General features: G+C 44.3%; 1 protein-coding gene across 2 annotated transcripts in view; it reads right to left on the bottom strand.

The window, feature by feature from the left end:
- Positions 1–27,651, bottom strand: part of LOC120066047 (Krueppel-like factor 8) — a 109,132-nt gene that overhangs the window by 80,737 nt on the left and 744 nt on the right. The window lies entirely within an intron of this gene.

Here is a 27,651-nt window from a genome sequence, read left to right as displayed (position 1 = left end):
TGGAACCAGCCGGATCACTGTGTTCCCATATAATGTCCAGGGTATAACCTAGCCTGGTGGCACCAGCCTGATCAGTGTTCACTATATAATGTCCAGGGTATAACCTAGCTCGGTGGAACCAGCCTGATCACCGTGTTCAACATATAATGTCCAGGATAAAACCAAGCCTGGTGGCACCAGCCTGATCAATGTGTTCATCATATAATGTCCAGGGCATAACCTCGCCTGGTGGCACCAGCCTGATCACTGTGTTCAACATATAATGTCCAAGGTATGACCTAGCCTGGCACCAGCCTGATCAGTGTTCACCATATAATGTCCAGGGTATAACCTAGCCCGGTGGAACCAGCCTGATCACCGTGTTCAACATATAATGTCCAGGATAAAACCAAGCCTGGTGGCACCAGCCTGATCACCGTGTTCAACATGTAATGTCCAGGGTATAACCTAGCCTGGTGGCACCAGCCTGATCAGTGTTCAACATGTAATGTCCAGGGCATAACCTAGCCTGGTGGCACCAGCCTGATCACTGTGTTCACCATATAATGTCCAGGGTATAACCTAGCCTGGTGGCACCAGCCTGATCAGTGTTCAACATGTAATGTCCAGGGCATAACCTAGCCTGGTGGCACCAGCCTGATCAATGTGTTCACCATATAATGTCCAGGGTATAACCTAGCCTGGCACCAGCCTGATCAGTGTTCACCATATAATGTCCAGGGCATAACCTAGCCTGGCACCAGCCTGATCAGTGTTCAACATATAATGTCCAGGGTATAACCTAGCCTGGTGGCACCAACCTGATCAATGTGTTCACCATATAATGTCCAGGGTATAACCTAGCCTGGCACCAGCCTGATCAGTGTTCACCATATAATGTCCAGGGCATAACCTAGCCTGGCACCAGCCTGATCACTGTGTTCACCATATAATGTCCAGGGTATAACCTAGCCTGGCACCAGCCTGATCACTGTGTTCACCATATAATGTCCAGGGTATAACCTAGCCTGGTGGCACCAGTCTGATCAATGTGTTCACCATATAATGTCCAGGGTATAACCTAGCCTGGTGGCACCAGCCTGATCAATGTGTTCACCATATAATGTCCAGGGTATAACCTAGCCTGGCACCAGCCTGATCAGTGTTCACCATATAATGTCCAGGGCATAACCCAGCCTGGCACCAGCCTGATCAGTGTTCAACATATAATGTCCAGGGTATAACCTAGCCTGGTGGCACCAGCCTGATCAATGTGTTCACCATATAATGTCCAGGGTATAACCTAGCCTGGCACCAGCCTGATCAGTGTTCACCATATAATGTCCAGGGCATAACCTAGCCTGGCACCAGCCTGATCACTGTGTTCAACATATAATGTCCAGGGTATAACCTAGCCTGGTGGAACCAGCCTGATCAATGTGTTCACCATATAATGTCCAGGACATAACCTAGCCTGGCACCAGCCTGATCACTGTGTTCACCATATAATGTCCAGGGTATAACCTAGCCTGGTGGCACTAGTCTGATCACTGTGTTCACCATATAATGTCCAGGGTATAACCTAGCCTGGCACCAGCCTGATCACTGTGTTCACCATATAATGTCCAGGGTATAACCTAGCCTGGTGGCACCAGTCTGATCAATGTGTTCACCATATAATGTCCAGGGTATAACCTAGCCTGGTGGCACCAGCCTGATCAATGTGTTCACCATATAAATGTCCAGGGTATAACCTAGCCTGGCACCAGCCTGATCAGTGTTCACCATATAATGTCCAGGGCATAACCTAGCCTGGCACCAGCCTGATCACTGTGTTCACCATATAATGTCCAGGGTATAACCTAGCCTGGTGGCACCAGCCTGATCACTGTGTTCACCATATAATGTCCAGGGTATAACCTAGCCTGGAACCAGCCTGATCAGTGTTCACCATATAATGTCCAGGGTATAACCTAGCCTGGCACCAGCCTGATCAGTGTTCACCATATAATGTCCAGGGTATAACCTAGCCTGGCACCAGCCTGATCAGTGTTCACCATATAATGTCCAGGGTATAACCTAGCCTGGCACCAGCCTGATCACTGTGTTCAACATACAATGTCCAGGGTATAACCTAGCCTGGCACCAGCCTGATCACTGTGCTAAACATATAATGTCCAGGGTATAACCTAGCCTGGCACCAGCCTGATCAGTGTTCACCATATAATGTCCAGGGTATAACCTAGCCTGGCACCAGCCTGATCAGTGTTCACCATTGATAATGTAATTAGTGCTCTGTGTGTGTGTGTGACCGACCAGTATCTTTGATGAGAGGCCAGGAGCTGATCTACGCTGCCATGCCCATCAATGGGGCTCTGGCAAAGATCTCACCTCCAGCCTCTTCACCACCGGTCCTCGATGCAGAATTAGGTAGTTTGACCTGTTCCAACTTCAACAAAGTATATGCTCGTGTCAGATATCACCTATTCTAACTGCCATTGGTAAAAGAACAATGACAATGTGTGTGTGTTCACAGATACCTGTAAGGATCCAGCACTTGGGAGACTTGCAAGATGATGTGATGAGTCCAGACTGACAGACGGCCTTGAGGCTGATGTCTCTGAATGGAGAGAGACCTTGCACTCAGCGATAATAATCATACAAGACATATCTATTACTTTTTATAATATTTGGTTATTATTGAATCGAATGGTACTATCAATGGGGGGATATGAGACACCAAAAAATAAGGTATGCCGACTGACAAGGTAGCCCTAGCACCACCAGACAAAATGTTGATAGGGACAGTATCTGTATCGGCTGTGAGTGACAATAAAAGATGAAAGACCAGTGTAATATTTGCACATTGTTATATTAGCAGAACACTGCTTCTACAGTATTATGTGAAGGACGGTTCATTCTCCATGGAACTGTTACACTGGAACGACATCAAAACACTTTGTTTAGAATATCTACATAAGTTCAGCGATTACACTCTTCTCATATTACTCTGTAGGCTAATGAGTACGAGAAAAGTGCCATTCTCCTGCATCTCACATCTGCCTGGAGTTATTGAACGCTCCCTTCTGGACCCATGAGGCAAACTCGGTCATATCCAGGAAGGTGTGTCATGCACTCCACCCCTCCTGCCACCTGACTGCACATGTCCATAACCTGTAATAATTACATAGATGGAAGGGACTTCATCACCCACTGGAGACTTGAAGACAGAACCTCACCCAGAGACCTGTGCATGTCAGTGTGTTAAGACAGCCAAATCCTAAGATTTGGGAAAATATACCATAGAAATAGAAATATAATTCTAGCTCTGGTTAGACAGCTGAAGTGGTACTCTACACACAACTGATGTTGATGTATTAGGTCAAGCATAGGCACGCTGTCTTTATGAAGAACACTAATGTGATATGTACAGCACAATCATTTGTCTCTAACACAAACACACCCATCGACTTTAAGTTGATGTATCTACAGTGGTGAACACTGATCGAGCTGTAGGGATAGTAGTTCTGGAATTTGTCTCTCCGCGAAAGACCTGACAGCGGACATCAGGAGAGACGAGACAAAACTAGCCGGTTATAGAATATTGTGTTGTCGGAACGGCTGAGCTGACTGAACGCTGCGGGCATTCAACTCGCAGTAGTTAATATTGTTTCCACGGTGACGTGAGAAAACATTGAAACTACGTTGCAAGTTACTTTCGTAGCAAGGCGCTGTACAACGACTGTCTTGTGAAACACCTTCCAGACACTGGCTCTTGTGATCTTGCCATAACGGATTTGACAGAAATATCCACTAGATTGGCTAGCCAGCTGTAGCTAAGCTACTGTCGGCTTGGCTAAACACAAGGTCTACGCAGTCTGAACTGAACATCTTGAGATGGGCGAGTCAATCACGAAGGGCAGAAGTGCTCAACTTGAAAACTCTTACTAGCCCGGCTACCGCCTGGTACTCTACCCTGCACCTTGGAGAGAGTGCTTGCCCTATGGACAAAGAAAGAGTCACAGGACAATGGTCACTAGCTCTGGAAAGAATTAAGAGACCACTGCAAAATTATCAGTTTCTCTGGTTTGACTATTTATAGGTATGTGTTAGGGTAAAATTAATTTTTTTGTTTTATACTATAAACTACTGACAACTTTTATTTAAATAAAAAAATTGTCATTTAGAGCATTTGTTTACAGAAAATGACAACTGGTCAAAAAAAAAAAAAAAAAAGATGCAGTATTGTCAGACCCTGAATAATGCAGAGAAGATAAGTTCAGCACCCCAAGATCATCACCGATCCTCCACCAAATTTCACAGTGGGTGCGAGACACTGTGGCTTGTAGACCTCTCCACGTCTCCACCCGCTGTGACATTTGGTGGAGGATCGGTGATGATCTGGGGGTCTGGAATCGGGCAGATTTGTCTTTGTGAAGGACGCATGAATCAAGCCACGTACAAGGTTGTCCTGGAAGAAAACTTGCTTCCTTCTGCTCTGACAATGTTCCCCAACTCTGAAGATAGTTTTTCCCCCAGCAGGACAATGCTGCATGCCACACAGCCAGGTCAATCAAGGTGTGGATGGAGGACCACCAGATCAATACCCTGTCATGGCCAGCCCAATCCCCAGACCTGAACCCCATTGAAAACCTCTGGAATGTGATCAAGAGGAAGATGGATGGTCACAAGCCATCAAACAAAGCCGAGCTGCTGGAATTTGTACGCCAGGAGTGGCATAAATTCATCCAACATCAAATGTGAAAGACTGGTGGAGGGCATGCCAAGACGCATGAAAGCTATGATTGAAAATCAGGGTTATTCCACCTAATATTGATTTCTGAACTCTTCCTCAGTTAAAACATGAGTATTGTCTTGTTTACAAATGAATATGAACTTATTTTCTTTGCATTATTCGAGGTCTGACAACACTGCATCTTTTTTGTTATTTTGACCAGTTGTCATTTTCTGCAAATAAATGCTCTAAATGACAATTTTTTGTTGTCAGTAGTTTATAGAATAAAACAAACATGTTCAGTTTACCCAAACACATACAGTCGAAGTCGGAAGTTTACATACACATAGGTTGGAGTCATTAAAACTATTTTTTCAACCTCTCCACAAATTTCGTGTTAACAAACTATAGTTTTGGCAAGTCGGTTAGGACATCTACTTTGTGCATGACACAAGTCATTTTTCCAATAATTGTTTACAGACAGATTATTCCACTTATAATTCACCGTATCACAATTCCAGTGGGTCAGAAGTGTACATACACTAAGTTGACTGTGCCTTTAAACAGCTTGGAAAATTCCAATAAATTATGTCAGGGCTTTAGAAGCATCTGATAGGCTAATTGACATAATTTGAGTCAATTGACATAATTTGAGTCAATTGGAGGTGTACCTGTGGATGTATTTCAAGGCCTACCTTCAAACTCAGTGCCTCTTCGCTTGACATCATGAGACAATCTAAAGAAATGAGCCAAGACCTCCACAAGTCTGGTTCATCCTTGGGGCAATTTCAAAACGCCTGAAAGTACCACGTTCATCTGTACAAACAATAGTACGCAAGTATAAACACCATGGGACCACGCAGCCATCATACCGCTCAGGAAGGAGACGCGTTATGTCTCCTAGAGATGAACGTATTTTGGTGCGAAAAGTGAAAATCAATCCCAGAACAACAGCAAAGGACCTTGTGAAGATGCTGGAGGAAACAGTTACAAGAGTATCTATATCCACAGTAAAACGAGTCCTATATCGACATAACCTGAAAGGCCGCTCAGCAAGGAAGAAGCCACTGCTCCAAAACCGCCATAAAAAAGCCAAACTACGGTTTGCAACTGCACATGGGGACAAATATCGTACTTTTGGAGAAATGTCCTCTGGTCTGATGAAACAAAAATGGAACTGTTTGGCCATAATGATCATTGTTATGTTTGGAGGAAAAAGGGGGAGGCTTGCAAGCCGAAGAACACCATCCCAACCGTGAAGCACAGGGTGGCAGCATCATGTTGTGGGGGTTCTTTGCTGCAGTAGGGACTGGTGCACTTCACAAAATAGATGGCATCATGAGGCAGGAAAAGTATGTGGATATATTGAAGCAACATCAGTCAGGAAGTTAAAGCTTGGTCGCAAATGGGTCTTCCAAATGGACAATGACCCCAAGCATACTTCCAAAGTTGTGGCAAAATGGCTTAAGGGCAACAAAGTCAAGGTATTGAAGTGGCCATCACAAAGCCTATAGAACATTTATGGGCGAGAACTGAAAAAGCATGTGCGAGCAAGGAAGCCTACAAACCTGACTCAGTTACACCAGCTCTGTCAGGAGGAATGGGCCAAAATTCACCCAACTTATTGTGGGAAGCTTGTGGAAGGCTGCCCGAAAGGATTGACCCAAGTTAAACAATTTAAAGGCAATGATACCAAATAATAATTGATGGTATGTAAACGTCTGACCCACTGGGAATGTGATGAAAGAAATAAAAGCTGAAATAAATCATTCTCTCTACTATTACTCTGACATTTCACATTCTTAAAATAAAGTGATGATCCTAACTGACCTAAGACAGGGAATTTTTACTAGGATTTAATATGTAAACTTCCGACTTCAACTGTACCTATAAATAGTAAACGTAGTTTGTTATGTTACAGCCTTATTCTAAAATGGATTAAATAAAAACATTTCCTCAGCAATCTACACGCAATACCCCGTAATGAAAAACGTAAGTATTCAGACCCTTTGCTATGAGAGACTCGAAAATGAGCTCAGGTGCATCCTGTTTCCATTAATCATCCTTGAGATGTTTCTACGAACTTGATTGGACTCCACCTGTGGTAAATTAAATTGATTTGACATGACTTGGAAAGGCACACACCTGTCTATTTAAGGTACCACAGTTAACAGTGCATGTCAGAGCAAAAACTAAGCAATGAGGTCAAAGGAATTGTCCGTAGAGCTCAGAGACAGGATTGTGTCTAGGCACAGATCTGGGAAAAGGTACCAAAAAATGTCTGCAAAATTGAAGGTCCCCAGAACACAGTGGCCTCCATCATTCTTAAGTGGAAGAAGTTTGGAACCACCAAGACTCTTCGTAGAACTGGCTGCACGGCCAAACTGAGCAATCGGGGGAGAAGGGCCTTGGTCAGGGAGGTGACCAAGAACCCAATGGTCACTGACAGAGCTCCAGAGGTCTCTGGTCTGATGAAACTAAGATTGAACTCTTTGGCCTGAATGCCAAGAGTCACGTCTGGAGGAAACCTGGCACCATCCTTACGGTGAAGCATGGTGGTGGCAGCATCATGCTGTGGGGATGTTTTTCAGTGGCAGGGACTTGGAGACTAGTCAGGATTGAGGCAAAGATGAACAGAGCAAAAGTACAGAGAGATCATTGAGGAAAACCTGCTCCAGAGCGCTCAGGACCTCAGACTGGGGGCGAAGGTTCACCTTCCAACAGGACAACGACCCTAAGCACACAGCCAAGACAACGCAGGAATGGCTTCAGGACAAGTCTCTGAATGTCCTTGAGTGGCACAGCCAGAACCTGATTGAACATCTCTGGAGAAACCTGAAAATAGCTGTGCAGCAACGCTCCCCATCCAACCTGACAGAGCTTGAGAGGATCTCCAGAGAGGAATTGGAGAAACTCTCCAAATACAGGTTGTAGTGGCAAACTTGTAGCGTCATACCCAAGAAGACTCAAGGCTGTAATCGCTGCCAAAGGTGCAACAATGTACTGAGTAAAGGGTCTGAATACTTATGTAAATTAGATATTTCCTTTTTTTTCTTTTTACATTTGCAACATTTCTAAAAACCTGCTTTTGCTTTGTCATTATGGGGTATTGTGTGTAGATTGATGAGGACAATAAACAATTTAATACATTTTAGAATACGGCTAGAATGTATTAAAATGTTGAAAAGGGTCAAGGGATCTGAATACTTTCCGAATACACTGTATCTACAGTGTAGATAATGTACAGTGCCTTCAGAAAGTACTCACACCCCTTGACTTTTTACAAAAAAAAATGTGTTACAGACTGAATTTAAAATTGATCAAATTTCGATTTTTTTTGTTCACTGGCCTACACACAATATACCACATAACGCCAAAGTGGAATTGTGTTTTTCAAAATGTTTATAAATTAATAAAAACTATGAAAAGCTAAAATGTCTTGAGTGAATTATTATTATTATTCTTCACACACATACAGACCGAGGCACATATTCATTTAAACACACACACTCATTAAAAACTACACGCGCACACAGATACAGAGACACATGATGCACCTCAGAAAACATACGCCACAGACCATCACAGACAGACGCCAGTTACACACACCTCTTTGTTGAGGGACTGTATAGAGAGCAGCAGACACCAGGTACTGCTGATTCTCAGCTAAGTCTTCTGGATAGAATGTGTCCATGTACAGTATTTTCTACTACTAGGCTACACTAAGGTACGTATACACAGAATAAAAATATAAATGCAAAAATGCCAATTTTACCGAGTTAAAGTTCATATAAGGAAATCAGTGAATTGAAATATATTCATTAGGACCTAATCTATGGATTTCACAAGACTGGGAATAGAAGGGTCGTGGATCAGAAAACCAGTCAGTATCTGGTGTGACCACCATTTGCCTCATGCAGTGCGACACATCTCCTTCGGATAGAGTTGATCAGGCTGTTGATTGTGGCCTCGTGTTCAATGGCTGTGCGAAGTTGCTGGATATTGGCGGGAACTGGAACACGCTGTCGTGCACGTCGATCCAGAGCATCCCAAAGTTGCTCAACGGGTGGCATGTTGTGTTGTGTGACAAAAATGCACATTTTAGAGTGACCTTTAATTGTCCCCAGCACAAGGTAAACCTGTGTAATGATCATGCTGTTTATTCAACTTCTTGATATGCCACACCTGCCAGGTGGACAGATTAACTCTGAAAAGGAGAAATGATCACTAACAGGGATGTACACACATTTACGCACCAAATTTGAGAGAAATAAGCTTTTTATGCGTATGGACATTTTCTGGGATCTTTTATTTCAGCTCATGAAACATGGGACCAACACTTCTGGAGCAGATGGTCATGGGGCCAGAACGTAATTTCAAATTATTTGTAGACTGCAAATTGACTGCAAGAAGCCAAAACAGATATCATTTGACTAAAACATTATACATTTCAAACCTTTCTAACATTTGTATGCAATCACATACACTGAGTGTACAAAACATTAAGGACACCTTCCTAATATTGAGTTGCACCCCCCCCTTGTCCTCAGAACAGCCTCAATTCGTCGGGACATGGACTCTACAAGGTGTCGAAAGTGTTCCACAGGGATGCTGGCCCATGTTGACTCCAATGCTTCCCACAGTTGTGTCAAGTTGGCTGGATGTCTTTTGGGTGGTGGACCATTCTTGATACACACAGGAAACGGTTGAGCGTGAAAAACACAGCAGAGTTGCAGTTCTTGACACACTCAACCCAGTAAGTGTTTTTGTCTTGCCCATTCACCCTCTGAACGGCACACACACAATCCATGTCTCAATTGTCTCAAGACTTAAAAATCCTTCACTAACCTGTCTCCTCCCCTTCATCTACACTGATTATGCGTGGGAATACTTTGGAACAGATTTCCAAAATATAAAATCACTTGGATCTAATTTGCTGGTGTTTATACAGTCTTTTATGTCCAACAATTGAACATGATTCGATTTTTGCCATGGGCCAACAGTAGGGGAGCCCTGCTCTTGGCTATTTATTACCTATGTATACCTGGGTGGTAGTTCAACTAGGGCTTATACAGCAAGTACACCACAGTGTTGGTCTTAGAATATAAGAACAAGTTCACAATACAGTCACAGAGACATGTCAAATGTTTGACATCTCACCTCCTTCTCTTTCCCTCCCTCTCTCTGCCCTACAAACAGAGCCCTGAGCAGCTTAGATCAAGCTCCCAACAGCAATACACACGTACACACGTGTGCGTACACACAGTCTCTCTCTTGCTCTCTCACACACATTCAGACACACCCTCCCCACCCCCTCCACTCCTCCTGTCTCTTTTCAGCTTGGCCCGTGTGTTTGGCAGAGCTGCAAGGGTTGCTAGGGGGACAGGATTATTCAGCTGGTTAATGATTGTGGTGCGATGATAGGGGGTCACTCCGTCACATCAGCCCTAATCTGGAAAACCCCTACCACACACACACACATTAACACAAACACACCCTACTCCACCCCCTGCCATCCGCCCACCATACACACTAACGAATACCCTCTCAAAAGGATACCACAGTACAGTAGTGAAATCCTATTTCAACAGCCGGAGGGAGATAAGGAAACAGCTCTCTCTCTCATCCTACCCAGCCCTCATCCCACCCAGCCCTCATCCCCAAACTAAACCACACAGCCCGACTCCCTCCATCCCAGTTCACAGCCTGTTGTTCTCGCATGCTTCCATCCCCGAACCCAGACCACCACCCCTCCTTTCCCCCAGAACCACACATACACTCCCATAACACACCAACCAGATACTGTACAGAGGCCCAGAATATAACACATTCTACTGCACCGGATTCACGGAACAGTAGTTCTACATGCCACACAGACCCAAATAGAACTGGACTGCTCTGTTTCTTACTGGACTCTCATGCTGCACAAGAGGAATAGTAGTTTCAGGAGTGCACTTGGGGCAAAGGAGGGAGAGAGAGAGAGAGCAAGAGAGAGAGAGAGAGCCAGACTTCCCCAGCCCTGCCTGCTGCACCCCTCCTCCCCAACCCACAGAACAGCCTCCCACTGACAGTGGCACCAACACAGACCAGCCACACCCCAGCTCCAACACCCACCAGCCCCCACTCTGCCCCCCCCAGTCCAGAAGAAACACTGGCTGACATCGTCCTGTTAATGGACTCAAATGGGAAGTATGTTCAGGAGAAGAAACTTTTCCCTAGACACAAAACGAGAAAGGTGTGGTGCCCAACAACGCAGAGTGCCATGGAGCTGCTTGATAAGGCCCATCTCGGGTCGCCAAGCCACATAATCATACATACCGGAAGCAACGACCTGCGTGCTCAGCAGGAGAGGGTGGCGACTTCACTACGGGGAGTGATTGAGAAGGCCTGCGCAATCTTCCCCAACACAAGAATCATAGTGTCAACCCTTCTACAGAGGAGGGACTTCCACCCTGCCACAATCCAAAGAATAAACGCCAGCCTATCCCGGGACTGTGCCCTGCGACCCAATGTACACCTGGCCCACCATCCCACCCTCGATCTGGACTGTCTCTATGACCATGTTCACCTGTACAGGGAGACAGTCCCCATCCTTGCCAAGACTCTCAAGGACGTCGCTTTAAACCGCAGCCCGACCTCTCCACCCAGGAACAGCGGAGCAATCTCCACCCCGCCGAGATCACCGAGACAACATCCCGGACCAGCACCCTGGACCCCCCAGCCACGACCACAGCACCACCAACCTCAATGCCCACCACAGCCAGCGCAGCACAGACCACCCCAGCCCAGCTTCAGAGCCACCCAGACGAGGCCTCCCACCCCCCTGCCCCCCACCGCAGACCCACACCTGGAGGAGCCACAGCCCAGCAGGCAGAGCTACGCACAGGCTGTGAGAGGAGCAACTGGCCCAGCCCCCACCAACCAAATGAGTGACATCAAACAAATGCTGAGTCTACTATGCTCACATGTGATGGGCCGAGGGTCATGGTAAGATGAGCACATGAACTCCACCATTCTCACACTACATCCACCCAAGTGGCATGACACAAATTCTATCTTAAATTATAAACAAATCACATTTGCAAAATAAGAGTTTACTTTAATTGAAAAGTCCTATTTTAATGGTTCTTCTTGGATTGTGAGTGTTTGTCTCATTTTGAAAGGTAAAGAAAAGAAAAGAAAAAAAAAAAAGTTATGAAGTCTTTTTACGTTGCATGTTGGAATTTACAAGGATTGAAGTCCTCTGCTTTTGGGCTAAAGAGCAGAAACCCAGACTTCATGAAAGAAATTGATGATGTTGATATTGTAGTACTACAGGAAACATGGTGCAGAGGTGATGTTTCCACTGGCTGTCCACTAGGTTATAGGGAGATAATCATACCATCCACTAAATTAAAAGGAATCAAACAGGGCAGAGACTCAGGGGGAATGCTAATATGGTATAAATCTGAACTAATTAATTCAATCGAATTGATCAAAACAGGAGAATTCTTTATCTGGTTAAAAATCAACAAGGAGGCTATCTTGACAGATAAAAACGTCTTCCTCTGTGCCACATACATTCCCCCCTCAGAGTCACCCTACTTCAATGAAGAGAGTTTCTCCATTCTAGAGGGGGAGATTAGTCACTTTCAGGCCCAAGGCAACGTACTGGTCTGTGGAGACCTGAATGCTAGAACAGCAGAAGAACAAGACACTATTAACAGTCATGGGGATAAACACCTACCAGGAAGCAATAACCTTTCCCTCCCCACATACCCCCACAGAAACAACTATGACAAAGTGAAAAACAAAAACGGAGTACAGCTCCTGAGGCTCTGTCGAACACTGGGTCTGTACATAGTCAATGGCAGGCTGAGAGGAGACTCTTTTGGTAGGTACACCTACAGCTCATCTCTTGGCAGCAGCACTGTAGACTACTTCCTCACCGACCTAAACCCAGAGTCTCTCAGAGCCTTCACAGTCAGCCCACTAACACCTCTCTCAGACCACAGTAAAATCACAGTGTATCTGAGAAGAGCAGAACCCAACCATGAAGCATCACGGCCCAATAAATTACATGGTACTAAACAAGCCTATAGATGGAGTGCAAACAGTACAGACATCTACCAAAAAGCAATTAGTAGCCAAAAAATACAATCTCTCCTGGACAACTTTTTAGCCTTAACATTCTCCTTCAGCAATGAAGGTGTAAATTTGGCCGTTAGGAACATAAACTTTATATTTGACAAATTAGCCTCCTTGGCTAATCTAAAGAAGCATAAGAGCAAACCAAAAATAACAGATAATGAAAAATGGTTTGATAAGGATTGCAAAAATCTAAGAAAGTCATTGAGAAATATATCTAATCAAAAACACAGAGAACCAGACAACAAAAATATACGCCTTCAATATGGAGAAACACTGAAGCAATACAAACGCACCCTAAGAACAAAAAAGGAACAGCACATTAGAAATCAGCTGGATGGAATTGAGGAATCCATAGAATCAAACCACTTCTGGGAGAATTGGAATAAATTAAACAAACCTCATCATGAGGAATTGGCTATCCAAAATGGGGATATGTGGAGAAATCACTTTGCAAACCTCTACAGCAATATAACAAAGAGCCCAGAACAAAAAGATATACAAGAAAAATTACAAATCCTTGAATTAGCAGTCAAAGACTATCAGAATCCTGTGGATACCCCAATTACAGAAGAAGAATTATTGGAAAAACTATGCAATCTCCAACCCAAAAAGGCCTGTGGTGCTGATGGTATTTTAAATGAAATGATCAAATATACAGACCACAAATTCAAATTGGCTATACTCAAACTCTTCAACATTATCCTCACTGCAGGTATTTTCCCCGATATTTGGAACCAGGGATTGATCACACCAATCTATAAAAATGGAGACAAATTTGACCCAAATAATTACAGAGGAATTTGCGTTAACAGCAACTTGGGGAAAATTCTCTGCAGTATTATAAATAGCAGACTACATCATTTCCTTGACGAACACAACGTCCTGAGCAGAAGCCAGATTGGATTTCTAAAAAATTATCGTACAACAGACCACATTTACACCCTCCACACTCTAATTGATAAACAAGTTAACCAAAACAAAGGCAAAATCTACTCGTGTTTTGTAGATTTCAAGAAAGCATTTGATTCAATTTGGCACGAAGGTCTTTTTTATAAACTAATAGAAAGTGGTATTGGAGGGAAAACATATGATTTTATTAAATCAATGTACACTAAAAACAAATGTGCGGTTAAAATTGGCAACAAGCAAACAGACTTCTTCTCTCAGGGGCGTGGAGTGAAACAGGGCTGCCCAATAAGTCCAACATTATTTAACATCTACATTAATGAATTGGCAAAAATATTAGAAGAATCGGCAGCACCTGGTATCACCCTACACAACACTGAAATCAAGTGTCTGCTGTACGCAGATGACCTGGTGCTGCTGTCTCCCACTAAAGAGGGGTTACAGCAGCACCTAGATCGTCTTCACAGGTTCTGTCAGACCTGGGCTCTGACCGTTAACCTAAAAAAAAACAAATATAATGATATTCCAAAAAAGGTCGGGAAATAAGGATGACAAATATAAATTCTATTTGGACACAGTTCTATTAGAACACACCAAAAACTACACATATCTAGGACTAAATATCAGCAACACAGGTAGCTTTCACATGGCTGTGAATGAGCTGAGAGACAAAGCAAGAAGAGCATTCTATGCCATTAAAAGGAACATCAAAATTGAAATTCCAATTAGAATCTGGCTCAAAATTTTTCAATCAGTTATAGAACCAATTGCTCTATATGGCAGTGAAGTATGGGGTCCACTCTCTAATAATGAATTTACCAAATGGGACAAACATCCAATTGAAATATTGCATGCAGAGTTTTGCAAGACTGTATTGCAAGTACAAAGAAAAACTCCAAATAACGCATGTAGGGCAGAATTGGGCCAATACCCCCTCCTCATTCGAATAGAAAAAAGAGCCATCAAATATTACAACCATCTAAAAACAAGTGACCCCAAAACATTCCATCACACAGCTCTACAATGTCAAGAGATGAAACCAGAGAAGAGTCCCCTCAGCCAGCTAGTTCTGAGGCTCAGTTCACCAACCCAAACCAACCCCATAGAGCCTCGGGACAGCCCTCAGAAAATCTGGCCCAACCAAATCATCACAAAACAAAAAGAAAAATATATCACCTATTGGAAAGACACCACAAAAAATCAAAGTAAACTTCAATGCTATTTGGCTCTAAACAGACAGTACATGGTGGCAGACTATCTGACCACTGTGACTGATAGAAAACTGAGGAAAACATTGACTAGGTACAGACTCAGTGAGCACAGTCTGGCTATAGAGACCGGTCGTCACAGACAAACCTGGCTGCCCAGAGAGGACAGGCTGTGCTCACTCTGCTCCAGGGGAGAGGTAGAGACAGAGGTGCATTTCCTACTACACTGTGACAAATACTCAGACCTAAGAGCATATTTCTTTCCCAAAATTATAACTCAATACAAAGAATTTGAAACTATAAAAGATGAAGAAAAAATCAAATATTTATTGGGTGAAAAGCCAAAATGTGCAGTTTTGGCAGCCAAATATGTGTCCTCCTGCCACAACCTGAGGGACAGCCAGTGAAAATTGCAAAGTAATGTTGATAATATTTCCCATTTAGCTTAGTTTTGTTTTGTCTTTCATACCAGGTCATATGTCTTCTCAAGTCATGTTGACACTGGTCTACTACCATTGATTTAATATATTGTTGTTCTGATTAATATTGTTGTTGTAGTTGCTGTTAATGGTAATCCCATGTCCACTACTACTATTATTATTACTGTTGGTTCCACCATTTATTTATATATAAATATATATATATTTTGTATATATATACATATATATTAGATTTTTATTTTTCGATATGTATACTTTGACAATGTAAGTAATAATGAACTTGCCATGTCAATAAAGTCAATTGAATTGAATTGAATTGAGAGAGAGAGAGAGAGAGAGAGAGAGAGAGAGAGAGAGAGAGAGAGAGAGAGAGAGAGAGAGCGCAAGAGAGAGAGAGCAAGAGAGAGAGAGGGAGAGCAAGAGAGAGAGGGAGAGAGAGAGCAAGAGAGAGAGAGAGGGAGAGAGCAAGAGAGAGAGGGAGAGAGAGAGAGAGAGAGAGAGAGAGAGAGAGAGCAAGAGAGAGAGAGAGGGAGAGAGCAAGAGAGAGAGAGGGAGAGAGCAAGAGAGAGAGAGAGAGCGCAAAATGAAGACACAATGAGCTGTTCTTCCTATAACCTCATTTTACCACCTCAAAGCAGGCTTCCAGTGAAGAACATTCTCCTCTGAATTCCTCTCGGCTGTACAGGCCAAATAAACCACTTCCGTAATTCAAACATGCCACTCACGCGAGTGATAGGTCCAAATAACCCATGATGCAAAAACCAGTGCAACAGAGGAAGACTTGTTCTTCTCAACCCTAATATCCCTTATGTTTTCGACAAACCTAACTTCAGCTATGAAAGTAACTCAATTTATATAACTTATTGGTGGCGCATAGGGTTGCAAAGGGTTTGGAAACTTTCCGGTATATTTCCGGAAAGTTAAGCCCGGGAATTTGGCCTAAATTCATCAAAAAAAGTTCGCTTATAACAGTGAACCTTTTTTGTGGGATACACATAAGGCAATTCTAGGTCTTGTGGCATATTTTGGTTAAACTATCCCCAATTCAATGGAATTGCAACCCTCTGCATGCACTGTGCATTCTTCCATCACATGTTCAGTGCACTCTTCCATCACATGTACAGCTGATTCTCAAGACCTTGCACACTAATGAGATGCTATTGAGCCCACACTACTACACTGTCTGAGCCAAGGACTAGATGCTTTCTGGTAAGCTTTGACTACAATACTGGGTGGGGTGAATATATTTTATATGACATACATGATTTTTTGTTAACTAGTAAATAGTAGCCTACAGCAAAGTGTGTTTAAATCATTTCTAACTTGTTAACAATTTCTGCTAGTTAGTTTTTGCTACCATGTGGGTTTTAGCTCGCTTGAGCCTGCTAACTGAGGAGTGTTAATTCACCTGTTTCCATACTTGTTTCATTTTAAAACATTTATCTTACAAAGGAGTTGTTTAATCTAACTGCTTAACTATTTATCTGTACATGGAATTGTATTCCATGGAATTGTATTCCATTTACAGGAAAATGCCACGGGCACTATGTGATGTGTGGAGACATTTCACTGCAGCTAATGTTGAAGGAAAAGCTGTGTACATTTGCAAATACTGTGCCAAATCATATGTGAAGAATGCAACAAAGATGCAGAATCATCTGGCCGAGTGCATAAAGTTCCCTCAGCCCTCACAACAAGCAACCCCTGACAACCCCCTCTACTTCTATTTGAGGTGAAAATTATGAATCAGACACCTTATCGATAGCAACAGCTCATTGTCCTCCTGGAATCAGAAGTTTTTTTGACTCAATGGAGGAACGTAGTCAGAGAAATGCTTATGAATGTCTTGCTCGAGCTGTGTATGCAACTGGTTCACCTCTGATGCTCACAGGCAATGTGTATTGGAAGAGGTTTCTGAATGTCCTTCGCCCAGCATACACCCCTCCAACCAGACATGCTTTATCTACTCATTTGCTGGATGCAGAGTTTTACAGAGTTCAAGTGAAGGTCAAGCAAATCATAGAGAAAGAAGACTGCATTGCATTCATCTCTGATGGGTGGTCGAATGTTCGTGGGCAAGGAATAATTAACTACATCATCTCCACCCCTCAACCAGTATTCTACAAGAGCACAGACACAAGGGACAACAGACACACAGGTCTCTACATTGCAGATGAGCTGAAGGCAGTCATCAATGACCTTGGCCCACAGAAGGTATTTGCACAGGTGACAGACAATGCTGCAAACATGAAGGCTGCTTGGTCTAAAGTGGAGACCTACCCTCACATCACACCCATTGGCTGTGCTGCTCATGCATTGAATCTGCTCCTCAAGGACATCATGGCACTGAAAACAATGGATACACTCTACAAAAGAGCCAAGGAAATGGTTAGGTATGTGAAGGGTCATCAAGTTATAGCAGCAAAGTGAGAAAAATAAAAGCACCACATTGAAGCTGCCCAGCAACACCCGTTGGGGTGGTGTTGTCATCATGTTTGACAGTTTCCTGGAAGGGAAGGATTCTCTCCAAGAAATGGCCATATCACAGTCTGCCGATATTGACAGCCCCATCAAGAGGATCCTCCTGGATGATGTATTTTGGGAGAGAGTGGTAAAGCAGCCTGAAACTCCTGAAACCTATAGCAGTAGCCATTGCACAGATTGAGGGAGACAATGCCATCCTGTCTGATGTCCAGACTCTGCTTGCAGATGTAAGAGAATAAATCCGTACTGCCCTGCCCACTTCCCTGTTGATCCAAGCAGAGTACACCGCAGTTCTGAAAAACATCAAAAGCATGAAGACTTCTGCCTGAAGCCCATACATGCCGCAGCGTACATGTTGGACCCCAAGTATGCTGGCAAGAGCATCCTGTCTGGTGCAGAGATCAATAAAGCCTATGGTGTCATCACTACCGTGTCTCGCCACCTTGGCCTGGATGAGGGCAAGGTTCTTGGCAGTCTGGCGAAGTACACTTACAAGCAAGGGCTTTGGGATGGAGATGCAATATGGCAGTCGTGCCAACATATCTCATCAGCCACCTGGTGGAAGAGACTTTGTGGATCTGAGGCTCTTTCCCCTGTTGCCTCCATCATCCTCCAAATCCCACCAACATCAGCCGCCTCAGAGCGCAACTGGTCCTTGTTTGGAAACACACACACCAAAGCACACAACAGGCTGACCAATACAAGGGTTGAAAAATTGGTGGCCGTCCGGGCAAATTTTAGGCTTTTTGAGCCTGACACCAAGCCATCCTCAACAAGGTTGGAAAGTGACAGTGAAGATAAGGCCTCAGAGTCTGATGTTCAAGAGGTGGACATTGAGGAGGTCCAGGGAGAAGACATGGAAGCCTGAGAGGAAGACAACCAAAGCTTTAGTTTCTAGACTATAATTTTTCCGTTAATTCCCATATATTCCCACGGAAAGTTTCCACCTCTGAATATTCCCCAAAATGTGCAACCCTAGTGGCTGTTCATGCGGTGGGCTGGGGGGGAACTTTCCCTTTAAAGTAGTCCTATAAAGAGAATAGGGTGCCATCTGGGAAGCAGCCCTTCTGGTAGTAGAGGAAACCCCTTTAATGTTTCATCATACTCCACCACTGTCTGTGATTTATTTAGTGGGACTTTCATTTGCTTTTCAACAGGACCCAAAACACCTCCAGGCTGTGTAAGAGCTATTTGACCAAGAAGGAGAGTGATGGAGTGCTGCATCAGATGACCTGGCCTCCACAATCCCCCGACCTCAACCCAATTGAGATGGTTTGGGATGAGTTGGACCGTAGAGTGAAGGAAAAGCAGCCAAAAGTGCTCAGCATATGTGGGAACTCCTTCAAGACTGTTGGAAAAGCGTCAACAGTGAAGAGACGACTCCAAGATGCTGGCCTTCTAGGCAGAGTTCCTCTGTCCAGTGTCTGTGTTCTTTTGCCCGTCTCAATCTTTTCTTTTTATTGGCCAGTCTGAGATATGGCTTTTTCTTTGCAACTCTGCCTAGAAGGCCAGCATCCCGGAGTCGCCTCTTCACTGTTGATGTTTTGCAGGTACTAGTTAATGAAGTTGCCAGTTGAGGACTTGTGAGGCGTCAGTTTCTTAAACTAGACACTCTAATGTACTTGTCCTCTTGCTCAGTTGTGCACCGGGGCCTCCCACTCCTCTTTCTATTCTGGTTAGAGCCAGTTTGCGCTGTTCTGTGAAGGAAGAAGTACACAGCGTTGTACGAGATTCTCAGTTTCTTGGCAATTTCTCAGGACAAGAATAGACTGACGAGTTTCAGAAGTGTTTCTGGCCATTTTGAGCCTATAATCGAACCCACAAATGCTGATGCTCCAGATACTCAACTAGTCTAAAGAAGGCCAGTTTTATTCCTTCTTTAAAATTAGGACAACAGTTTTCAGCTGTGCTAACATAATTGCAAAAGGATTTTCTAATGATCAATTAACCTTTTAAAATGATAAACTTGGATTAGCTAACACAACGTGCCATTGGAACACAGGAGTGATGGTTGCTGATAATGGGCCTTTGTACGCCTATGTAGATATTCCATTTATTTTTTTTAAATCAGCAGTTTCCAGCTACAATAGTCATTTACAACATTAACAATATCTACACTGTATTTCTGATCAATTTCATGTTATTTTAAAGGACTTTTAACGGTGCTTTTCTTTCAAAAACAAGGACAAACTTTTGAACGGTAGTGTAGGTCCGTAAAACAATGTTGTGCACTCAACACAGAGATTGTAACTTAGTTAGTACTAGTACTGGTCAGATAATACATTACATGGCACATGGCTACATCTGTATCAGTGTTTCAAGTCCAGTGTTTCAAGTCCAGTGCGCTCAGTCTGTTGTTACATTTGTATCATTTGAGAGGTGCGCATCACGAGCAAAATAAGTTGTGTCATTTTACTTTGTCTGTGAAAACCAGTAACACATGCACGTCTGGTTAGGCTTAGTCAGAGTCACTTATTTCGAAATATATTCCTCTGATCTTAGCTATACCACAGCCTCTGTCATAACACCAAACGGAGCTCTGTGTCCGTGGTTGCACCTTTACGACGCAGAACACTGCTCGTCTGTAGGCCAAAAACAGTTTCAAAGTTAAAGACCTATTTTACTGGAGCAGGACGCTCTTAAAAGGGATACATACAAATGAACCATCATGAGTAAGGAGCATCCTCGAAACAAATTGTATTTGTCACGTGCTGAATACAACAGGCGTAGACTACCGCGAAATGCTTACTTTACGCACCCTTTCCCAACAATGCGGTGTTAAAAAGTACGAAGATGAGCTAAAAACAGGAAATTGGAACAATAAAATAACAACAACGATGCTATATACAGGGAGTACCGGTATCTCGTCAATGTGCTGGATGTACGAGGTAGTTGAGGCGATTGAGGTAATATGTACATGAAGGTAGAATGTGACTAGACAAATCAGGATATACTGTATACTAAACAGTAGTAGCAGCGTGTGAAGTGTGTAGGAGTGAATGTGTGTCAGTGTGTGTGTGTGTGGGGGGGGGGGGGGGGGGGGGTGAAGTATGTAGTGTGCATGCATGTATGTATGTATGTGTTGGAATGTCAGTGTAGATGTGTGAGTGTGTGGGTAGAACCCAATGAGTGTGCATAGAGCCAGTGGAAGAGAAAAACATTTGAAAAATAGGGGTCATTGCAAATAATCCGCTGGCTAATGCATCTCAATACTCAACACTTTTTCCTGAAGTGTGCACTTGTCCACTACCCACATAGTGCTCCTCTGTAGGTCAGTTGGAGATCGCCTCAATGGAGCTGCCCGTGCTGTCACAGACACCATAATGGCACAAATGCAAAGATGAGACCCTCTATATATCTCTATGTTATCAATTGTTTCAGTTTGGGACTGTTTCCGTTGGGACCATTTTGACTTACACTACATGACCAAAGGTATGTGGACACCAGCTCATCGGACATCTCATCCCAAAAGCATAGGCATGCATATAGAGTTGGTCCTGTGTTGCTGCATTAACAGCCTCCACTCTTCTGGGAAGGCTTTCCACTAGATGTTGGAACATTGTTGCTGGACTTGCTTCCATTCAGCCACAAGAGCATTAGTGAGGTCGGACACTGATGTTGGGTGATTAGGCCTGGCTCGCAGTCGCGTTCCAATTCATTCTAAAGATGTTTGATGGGGAAGGGCTCTGAGCAGGCCAGTCAAGTTCTTCCACACCGATCTCAACAAACCATTTCTATATGGACCTTGCTTTGTGTATGGCGGCATTGTCATGGGAAGGGCCTTCCCCAAACTGTTGACACAAAGTTGGAAGCACAGAATCGTCTAGAATGTCATTGTGTGCTGTAGTGTTAAGATTTCCCTTCACTGGAATTAAGGGGCCTAGCCTGAACCATGAAAAACAGCCCCAGACCATTATTCCTCCTCCACCAAACTTTACAGTGGGCACTATGCATTGAGGCAGGTAGCATTCTCCTGGCCTCCGCCAAACCCAGATTTGTGTGTCGGACTGCCTGATGGTGAAGCATTATTCATTACTCCAGAGAAAGCATTTCCACTGCTCCAATGGCAGCGAGCTTTACACCATTCCAGTCGACTCTTGGCCTTGCACATGGTAATCTTTCGCTTGTGTGCGGCTGCTCGGCCATGGAAATCCATTTCATGAAGCTCCTGACGAACAGTTCTTGTGCTAACATTGCTTCCAGAGGCAGTTTGGAACTCGGTAGTGAGTGTTGCAACCGAGAACAGGCAATTTTTTACGGGCTATGCACTTCAACAGTCCCATTCTGTGAGCTTGTGTGGCCTACCACTTCGACGGCTGAGCCGTTGTTGCTCCTACACGTTTCCACGTCTCAATAACAGCACTTACAGTTGACCAGGACAGCTCTAGCAGGCCAAAAATTTGATGAACTGACATGTTGGAAAGGTGGTATCCTATGACGGTGGCACGTTGAAAGTCACTGAGCTCTTCAGTAAGGCCATTCTACTGCCAATGTGTGTCTATGGAGATTGTATGTCTGTATGCTCGATTTTATACACCTGTCAGCAACGGGTATGGTTGAAATAGCTGAATCCACTAACTTGAAAGGGTGTCCACATACTTTTGTATATATAGTGTATTTTGGACTTTAAAGAATTCCCATAGCTAACATTTGGCTGGATATCTTTCATTTGGACAGATGTCCATCCCAGCAAATGTATATTTCTTGATATATTAGATGTTTGGTATCGACACTTCTTAAAAATACATGAAGATTTACCAACTTGCTCACTCCTTTTTCTAAAATATTTGTAGACAAACTACTCATCACGTGGCCATGCTGGAGCCTTTGGCTGCTAACAGCTTAGAACTGCTAGCTAACTGGCAAGCGCAAAAACAGTCAACAACTTCTGGAGTACAGACCCATAGAAAGTGGCCGATCACCCTCTAGTGGTGGAAGTAAGAACTGCCAAAAATGCAGTCAGGAGAATAATTATAATTTTTTATTTAACCTTTATTTAACCAGGTAGGCCAGTTGAGAACAAGTTCTCATTTACAACTGCGACCTGGCCAAGATAAAGCAAAGCAGTGCGACACAAACGTCAACACAGAGTTACACATGGGATAAACAAACATACAGTCAATAATACAATAGAAAAAGTGTGCAAATGAGGTAGGATAAGGGAGGTTAGGCAATAAATAGGCCATGGTGGCAAAATAATTACAATATAGCAATTAAACACTGGAGTGATAGCTGTGCAGAAGATGAATGTGCAAGTAGATACTGGGTGCAAAGGAGCAAAATTAATAAATAACAGTATGGGGATGAGGTAGTTGGATGGGCTATTTACAGATGGGCTATGTACAGGTGCAATGATCTGTGAGCTGATCTGACAGCTGGTGCTTAAAGCTAGTGAGGGAGATATGAGTCTCCAGCTTTAGTGATTTTTGCAGTTCGTTCCAGTCATTGGCAGCAGAGAACTGGAAGGAAAGGCAGCCAAAGGAGGAATTGGCTTTTGGGGTGACCAGTGAAATATACCTGCTGGAGCGCCTGCTACGGGTGGATGCTGCTATGGTGACCAGTGAGCTGAGATAAGGCGGGGCTTTACCTAGCAAAGACTCATAGATGACCTGGAGCCAGTGGGTTTGGCGACGAATATGAAGCGAGGGCCAGCCAACGAGAGTGTACAGGTCGCAGTGGTGGGTAGTATATGGGGCTTTGGCGACAAAACGGATGGCACTGTCATAGACTGCATCCAATTTGCTGAATAGAGTGCTGTAACGGATATATTTTTTAGAGGCATACTAAGACAAAATAAACATGACAGTGTGTAAATGATAACACATTAGTGCTGTAAATGAAGACATGTATTAAAATGTTGGAAGTAAATGTTGGAATTAAGAAATTAACTATGCAAATGAGCAAAAGCTGTGTGCATTAAGGAAATAAAGTGAGTAAAAAAAAAAAAAAAGAAGTGGAATATTATTGAGTTGCGCCCTCTGCCCTCAGAACAGCCTCAATTCGTTGGGGCATGGACTCTACAAGGTGTCAAAAACATTCCACAGGGATGCTGGCCCATTTTGGCTTCAATGCTTCCCACAGTTGTGTCAAGTTGGCTGGATGTCCTTTGGGTGGTGGACCATTCTTCATACACACAGAAAACTGTTGAGCGTGAAAAACCCATCAGCGTTGCAGACACACTCAACCCGGTGTGCCTGGCACCTACTACCATACCCTGTTCAAAAGCACTTAAATATTTTGTCTTGCCCATTCGCCCTCTGAATGGCACACATACACAATCCATGTCTCAATTGTCTCAAGGCTTAAAAATCCTTCTTTAACCTGTCTCCTCCCCTTTATCTACACTGATTGAAGTGGATTTAACAGGTGACATCAATAAGGGATCATAGCTTTCACCTGGTCAGTCTGTCATGGAAATAGCAGGTGTTCCTAATGTTTTGTACACTCAGTGTAGGTGCCTGTCTCTAAAAAGCACCTGTTCAGTGATTTAAGCAAATAAATACTCTGGCTATTAATTGAAGTTTGACAGTTTATTAATTTAACAATATGTTGGTTATTGCCTTGGATTGAATAAGAACATATCATGATGTAAATAAAATGTCCTAAATTTGGAAACGTAACTGGGTTTTTGGGGGTAGGAATGCAATTTGCACCACTTCTGTAGAATCACCCATATTTATTATTTTATTTAACTAGGCAAGTCAGTTAAGAACAAATTCTTATTTTACAATGACGGCCCAACCAGGGTCTGTAGTGGTGCCTCTAGCACTGAGATGCAGTGCCTTAGACCGCTGTGCCACTCATAGGGAATAGGCTGCCACCGCTGTGCCAAAATAGGGAATAGGCTGCCATTTGGGACCCAGAAGACACTAATGGAGCATTTCCATACATGATTTACCCCAGTGTTTTTCACAGAAGGCTCAAACTCATCTGTTTCCATCTAAACGGGCCGACACCTGTATCTCACTGGGCCATGAATCCGTCTCACTGGGCCATGGCTCCGTCTCACTGGGCCATGGCTCCGTCTCACTGGGCCATGGCTCCGGCGGACCTGCTCTCACTTGGGGCCACAGCCAGGCCACTGGTACTTTCAGCTGGCATTTACATAACAATGGCCAACTGTGAACTTTAACACCTTCACACAAAGCAACTCTGTTGATTATTGATTCTGCGCTTCACAAGTCCTCATTGTCAGCCCTTGCTATGGAAACACAAATTCCCTTGTATAACATAAGGGTGTATACACTAGTGTAACACTGGTGTTACAGTCGCAAAGCAGCAATCAGAGAGAACTGGACTATGCATTCCCAGATGGTTGCAGGCTAGGCTAGGAGCTAGCTGATCCTTGTTAGCTCAGACGAGAGTGTTGGGGAGTTATATTCCACTCCTACACTTCTTTCCATGTTGGGCAGGGGGGGCTAGTTTAGGGAGGGGAAGAAATAAGAGGGAGAAAGGTGGAGAGAGAGAGGAGACAGATTGTAGGCGTGCCTGTGGTCTCTGACAGCCCCTCTGCATGCCTGCTTCTACCCACAGCCAGCCAGGCCCTATAACGTAGCCCAAGCCCTAGACTCCTGTCCCAACCCCGGCCCTATCCCTATACCCCAACCCTATCCCAGACCTAAAACCTATCCCCCAGCCCTATCCTCATGTTCCAACCCCGGCCCTATCCCTATACCCCAACCCTATCCCAGACCTAAAACCTATCCCCCAGCCCTATCCTCCTGTCCCAACCCCAGCCCTATCCCTCAGTCACAGCCCTATACCCCAACCCTATCCCAGACCTAAAACCTATCCCCCAGCCCTATCCTCCTGTCCCAACCCCGGCCCTATCCCTCAGCTGCAACCCTAACCCCCTCCAGGTCCCAAACCTAGCCCTATATCCCAACCCCACCTATACCCTCAGCCCAACCCCTCTAGCCCATACCAGCCCTAGACTAACTTCACATTATAAATGGTGTCCTGGTCCTAAAAATAGTCTCTGAGGCAGGACAGGCCCCATGCACCGACCGTCTCACTCACCGGAAAAATACATGGTGACCCCCCCTACCACCGCCCCTGTCCTCCAAAACGAATACCCATGTGACATCATCCACCCCAACCCTTCCTACCCACCCCTCCCCTCCGAACTAGCTTATACCTCTGTTAAACTATCCACCCCAGCCCCACCCTCCTGTCCTGCCCTTCCTTCTAAACTCATACCCGTGTGACACCACCCACCCTGTTTTCCGACTCAGCTCATACCCTCATGACTGGTTGCCCCACAGTCAGCCAATGTCCCCTGTCCCCCATGTCAGGGTCACCTCACCTCTCTTTACCCCCTGTTGTGACACCCTCACCAATGAATCCCCTCTTCCTCCTATATCATGCTCCGTGTGACAGTACAACCCCGTTATAGCACAGGGCCACTCCTGTCTAGATCTCAGAACGGGAATGGGGCCACCAGTCCTAACCTGGGTGCCTGTCTGTTTCTGCCTTAATTAACTTGTCAGTTTTATTTGGTAAGGTGACAATTTGCCATGGTTGAATGCAGGCCTAGGTTACCTAGAAGCCAGTACCTTGGCACCACCAGTCACTGTCTGTCCCTTATGTCACTCTGACAGGCACCTCCCTTGGGTGGGTAACTATGTGGCCCACCCATCTCGCATTTAACCAGTTTGAGCAATGTTTGTCCTCCACTGTTAATTATTACCTACCATCTGGCACACCCTGGGCTGATCCACACACACAGAGACAAGGCTGGCCTCTAAATGACAGGCCTCTCCCTCAACAGTGCTCACCATTAGGCCTGCTGAGGCTGCTGCTACCCTGCACAGGAATGTATTATAGGCCCTGTTTATAGATTACACCTTCAGAGCTGGCCTAATCCATGCCATGCACACACACACACACAGAGACGCATACCCGCAGACGCACACACAGGAAAGGGAGTGAGCTCTGTATCTCGTGTAGCACTGACGAGTGACGACATCCGATTCATGTTTCATTACAGCACGACTGTCAGTCATCATAATGAGACAACTACACTGACTACAGAAATTGATTGATGTCATGCTCATAGAAAAACAATGACTGAGACCAGAAGTAATGTGGAGGTATCTCAGAGATCATGTATAATTTGTTCATCATGATGATAGATCAGAAAGAGATCTATTCAATGAATCATGAGAATCCTTATCGCTGTATGAGGATAATGATCTTGTGAATGATGAAGCTTGAAGGATGTTTTCCTTTCCGGTCCCTGGTTGAGCCTGAATTCTTCTCTTGCACTCTGACCCTTTGCTACTGTACCCGAAAGTCCTGGGCACAAGACGCAGCATGCTGGGTACATGTACAGTATAGCTCTAGGCAGTACACCTGGCTCATTCCCAGGGCTGGGATTTGATCGAGCGCTACTGTCCCTTTAAGGAACTAAGATGGTGTCCTACGAGCTGCAGCGTATTTCCTTCCTGCCTAGCTCACACAGTGCACTTTAAAAAAAAACTGTACCACAAAGTTCGCACAGAGAGAGAGGATGAGAGCAAGCTATGTCACCCAAGAAGCAATGCATAGCAAACCCGTTGCAGTGTCTGCATGCGCGTTAATTGTCAACGTTTACAGAGGAGTGTACAGTTATTTGGAGAGAGAGAGAGCTGCAACAGCAGTCTGCTGTCGATTGTCGGAGCTATCGAACCAATCAAGCTCTCCGTAGCCTGCGACAGTCCCCTATCTAGCCGGAGAGCTAACTAATATGCTAGCTATTATTATAAGTACCGTTGCCTAACGTTCGTTT

This window comes from Salvelinus namaycush, chromosome 21 (assembly GCF_016432855.1).
Source record: "Salvelinus namaycush isolate Seneca chromosome 21, SaNama_1.0, whole genome shotgun sequence".
In the NCBI taxonomy this organism is placed as follows: domain Eukaryota; kingdom Metazoa; phylum Chordata; class Actinopteri; order Salmoniformes; family Salmonidae; genus Salvelinus; species Salvelinus namaycush.
Note: the sequence above shows the minus strand (reverse complement) of the source record. Positions and strands in the feature narration are given on the sequence as shown.